Source organism: Acanthisitta chloris, unplaced genomic scaffold, assembly GCF_000695815.1.
Source record: "Acanthisitta chloris isolate BGI_N310 unplaced genomic scaffold, ASM69581v1 scaffold10938, whole genome shotgun sequence".
NCBI lineage: Eukaryota > Metazoa > Chordata > Aves > Passeriformes > Acanthisittidae > Acanthisitta > Acanthisitta chloris.
Window position 1 is genome coordinate 5,523 of NW_008688745.1, and position 5,217 is coordinate 10,739.

Sequence of the window (5,217 nt, forward strand, 5' to 3'; positions counted from 1 at the left end):
CAACTGCTACTGTAAGCTCTCTCTCCTGTGCTCAACTCCAGCCCTTGTTCCCTTTCCTGCATCAAAAAATGTCCCAGCCTCGGTGAGAAACCAGCACAACTCTCACCTGCAGGTTTTGAAACCAGGAGAATTCAGCCTGGAGAAGAGAAGGTTGTGTGGAGAACTCAGATCAAACTGCCAGGAGCTGAAGGGTCTCCAGAGAAGCTGCAGAGGGACTCTTGGGTAGGAAGTGCAGGGATGGAACAAGGAGGAATGGGGAGAAATTGCAAGAGGGAAATTGAGATGAGATCTTAGGCAGAAGTTTTCCCTGTGAGGGTGGTGAGACACTGGCACAGGTTGCCCAGGGAGGCTGTGGCTGCTCTAACCCTAGTGCAGTGTTCCAAGCCAGGTTGGCTAAAGCCTTGAGCAACCTGTTCTGGTGGGAGGTGTCCCTGCCCTGGGCAGGAGGTTGGGGCTGGATGACCTCTAAGCTCCATCCCAACCCCTTAACATGCTGTGATCCAACTCTCCAGCACAGGCTGCTCCAGGCAGTGTGGCAAGCACTGCTTCCCCAAGCTATGGGCTCTGATTTAGAGGGTTGTGCCTTCTGGAGCTCCAGATGACCAATAAGTGCTCGTTGCTTTTAAGGAAGCCCTTGTGCCTCACAATAACTCACCACTGATTGCCTGCATTTCCTTAAAAGAGCTCGTTTAGAGTTGATTTAAGCACTCCTGGGGAGGGTAGGCAGGAGGGGGAGGTGATTTACAGACCTGGTGTCAACTGCAGCACCAACAGCACAGACTCTGCCTGCAGTAGTGATGCTGGGGGGTCACCGTGGAGAATTAGAGGGCATGGGACCGCCCAAAAACGACCCAGAGATGATCCATGGCAGGGATAAACCTTGCAAAGTACTGTTTCCCTCTCTCTAAGGACCAGCTCTGATGTAAGCATGGATTTACTGTGCACCACAGAGCCCAGAGGTTAGATGGTGTTTGCAGTTGCTTTGCACTACTCTAATGTCATAGTTTCATAGTGTGTTAAGGGGTTGGAATGGACCATAGAGATGATTCAGTGCCAGCCCCCTGCCATGGGCAGGGACACCTCCCACCTGACCAGGTTGCTCAAGGCATTAGCCAACCTGGCTTTGAACATTGCCAGGGATGGAGCAACCTCTGGGCAACCTGTGCCAGTGTCTCACCATCCTCACAGGGAACAATTCCTTCCCAATATCCCATCTAACCCTGCCCGCTGCCAGTGGGAAGCCACTCCCTGTGTCCTGTCCCTCCAGGCCTTTGTGCCACTCAGGGCTGGTGCTCTCTTGGAGCCCATTTAGGCGCAGGAAGGGGCTCTAAGATCTCCCTGGAGCCTTCTCTTCTCCAGGCTGGACATTACCAGCTCTTCCAGCCTGACTCCAGCATCATGGAGTAGTTTGGGTTGGAAGGGACCTTACAGATGATCCAGTCCCACTCCCTGCCATGGGCAAGAACACCTTCCACCAGCCCAGGTTGCTCCAAAGTCTGTCCATCTTAGCCTGGAACACTCCCAGGGATGGAGCAGCCACAACTGCTCTAAGCAACCTGAGCCAGTGCCTCAGCACCCTCACAGGGAGCAATTCCTTCCTTATAAATAACTTAAATCCAGACCCTCAGTTTCAAACCATTTCCCCGTCACAACAGGCCCTGCCAATAATTTTGTCCCCACAAGAAATGTTGCCCCTGAGTGGAAACTGCACTGTGGAACTGCCCAGAGGCCCAGGAGGACATTGAACTTGTTTGATTTCTATCCAGGCAGTGATTTTGAGCAAATCCATCATCCCCACCCTCTACTCCATCACAGGAAAGCCCAGAGGGACCTTCCAAATCCAGGATTAGCCAGTTCCCTGCTAATAGCCTCTGGGCAGCAGCAGCTGACACAGAGGTGTGCGTCACCTTCAGCAGTATTTAACCACGGGAGAGGAGATGAGGAAGAAATAGCTGCTGGATTGGAACATTAGCAAATGTCAAACTGTTCATTTGGGAGTGGAGAACACTTAAGGTGACCTCGAGACTGCTGGGAGAAGAGCTAGAATGGCTTGATAAGCAAGGGGTTTTAGGGATTCAGTCATTACACCTCCCACCAGAACCTGGCTCAAGGATTTAGCCAACCTGGCTTCAAACACTGCCAGGGTTGGGGCAGCCACAGCCTCCCTGGGCAACCTGGGCCAGTGTCTCACCACCCTCACAGAAAAGATTCAGAAGGAATCTTATCAACTTAAGATCTGTATGAAGCCACTAGTGCACACATCTGGAGACACAGAGCATGGACTACTGCAGGACAGGACACAGACCTTCCCATTGACCATCCCCATAGGCAGGAGTAGAATCATACAATCCTAGACTGGTTTGGGTTGGAAGGACCTTAAAACTCATCCAGCCCAACCCCCTGCCATGGGCAGGGACACCTTCCACTAGCCCAGGTTGCTCCAAGCCCTGTCCAACCTGTCTATGAACACTCCCAGAGACAGAGCAGCCACAACTTCTCTGGGCAACCTGTACCAGTGTCTCACCACCCTCACAGGGAAGAATTCCTTCCCAATATCCCGTCTATTCCAGGGAAAAGACTGCAGGGGAACATGAGCAGACAGTTTTTCTGCCTTCAAAGCCACAAGATTTACTCTTCTTTTACCTTGACTTGCATTGTGTGAGAAATCCCAATGAAAGAAACAGTGAATATGCTGGGATGGGCTTTTTGCAGGCTGGAAAAGATAGGATATTCTGCTTATAAATGAATATATTCCCTCTCAGGTGCCATTTGGGTGCTTGATGTTATTCCTTCTCCAGGATTGAGTTTCCCTGGTGCATTTTTTTGATTCTGATATAATTTCTAGTTATAATTTGACCAATTTCTTCCCTTTTTTTCACTTCACTTAATCCCTTTGATGACATGATTCCTATTTCCCCCAAATCAGCACTTGGTCTGGGTCTCCCTTTGGTGCTGAAGGAGGTGAATTAAACAAAGATGGCAAATGAAATGGAAAAGAAGTTCACTTAGTACCATGAAATATTAATAAGCACTCAAGATTAGGGGAAATGAGTCCTGCTGCAGTGCTCTGTGAAGAGAGCCTGACCTGCAGGGCCTGAGCTCTGTGTCCCTCTGGGGATTCACAGGCCTAGAGAGGATGATTCCTTCAATAAGCTTAGAATCAGAGAATCATCAAGGCTGGAAGAGATCTCTGAGATCATCAAGTCCAACCATTAACCTGTCACTGCTGTAACTCCTAAACTCTAAACCATATCCTCCAGTGCCTCATCCAGACACCTCTTAAACACCTCCAGAGATGGTGACTCTTCCACCTCCCTATTCCAGTGCCTGAACACCCTAACAGGGAAAACATTTCTCCTAACATCTCCTCTGCCCCTCCCCTGTCACAGCTCAAGGCCATTCCCTCAGTCCTCTCCCTGCAGCCATAGCAGGAGATACATCCCCAACCTCTCTCCAACCCCTGTCAGAGAGTTGCAGAGAGCCATGAGGTCACCCCTGAGCCTCTTCTCAAGGCTAACCAAGGCCAACTCCCTCAGCTCTTCCCCATGTGCTCTAGCCCTTTCCTGCCCTCGTTGCCCTTGCCAAGTCCTTTGTGACCAACACCTCTCTCCCCACTCCTCCCTCAGCCTGGAGCTGCATTGGGTTGTTGTGTCCCCAGTGCAGGACTTGGCCTTATTGACCCTCATACAGATGTCCTCAGCCCATTGCTGAGTCTGTCCACGTCTCTCTGTAGAGCTTCTCTATCCTCAGGCAGATCCACACTCCCAGCCAACTTGGTGTCTCTGCAAATGTGCTGAGGGTCATTCACTCCCCACATCCAGATCATCAACGAAGATGTTAAACAGGACCTGCCCCAACACTGAGCTCTTGGGAACACGACAGTGACAAACCCCAACTGGATTTAGTTTGGTGTCTCTGCAAATGTGCTGAGGGTCATTCACTCCCCACATCCAGATCATCAACGAAGATGTTAAACAGGACCTGCCCCAACACTGAGCTCTTGGGAACACGACAGTGACCAACCCCAACTGGATTTAGTTCCATTCCCCACAACTCCGTGAGTCATCAGCCAGTCTGTACCCATGGAAACTTCATGGTTTGGTTCTTCGGAGTAAAATGCTTCAGGGGGTGAACATGAAAACCCACGTGGATGTGGCACTTGAGGCCGTGGTTTAATGGTGAGCACAGTGGTGCTTGTGTTAATGGCTGGACTTGGACATCCTACAGGTCTTTTCCAACCTTATTGATTCTGCGATTCCATGAAATACCATTAATTCCAACTGGTAGATTGCCCAAAAAATATTCTTCAGCCTAGCTGACTTCTCATTTATTTTCCTGATATACTTTTTAAGGCTTTTGCTGTCACTATTATGTATTTATCAGACTGCCACAATGCCAACAAGCCCCAGGCATGGACTAATGTCCTGCTGTATGAGATGTGGCCAAAAAAACCCAACCCTCAGTCTGCTCATGTATTTGGATTATCATAATACACTTAGATTTATGTCAGGCACTTGATTTCCTTGCTGGGGAATATACTCTCTATTGAATCAATGGACACTTATTAAATGGATTAAGAACCGGGAGCTTAAAGCTCTCTAAATGTGCTTGTTGGTGGAGGATCACTCTAGACCAAGCTGCTTGTGTAGGATTCAGCTCTCCCCCTGCTCTATTTCCCTATTTTCATGAATGAGCTGGAAAAATAGCTCTAAATTAGTTGCCTGGGAAGTTTGCAGCTGCCTCAAATTTCACCACAATAAATAATGCTGAAGGCAAAGCTCTGCTGCAGAGCAACTGCAAGTGCTTGGGAGAGTGGCAAGAGGGAAACAACATGAATTTTAATCCAGCTAAATGCTTGGTCATCCATCTCCAATGTAGGCCATTCTGTCAGGCTGGAGCCTGCTCAGGGGCACCAGCTCCAACAGTGATTTAAGGGCCACATTGACTAACAGGTGATTAGGAACATTTCATGCCCTGTAGTGGGGAAATGCATGAACATGCATAGGCTGAAGGCTAAGAGGGAGTTTTAGCCACCTTGATTAACAAGCAGGAAGGTGCTGGCATGTCTCTGGCTCTAATGTGAGTGCAGCATGAGCTCAGTGTGAGCTCAGAGCCCAGAAATCAACCCAGGCTTGGGCTGCAGCCAAAGGAGTGTGGCAGCAGGGGAGGGAGGGGATTCTGCCCCTCTGCTCTGCTCTGCTCTGCTCTGCTCTGCTC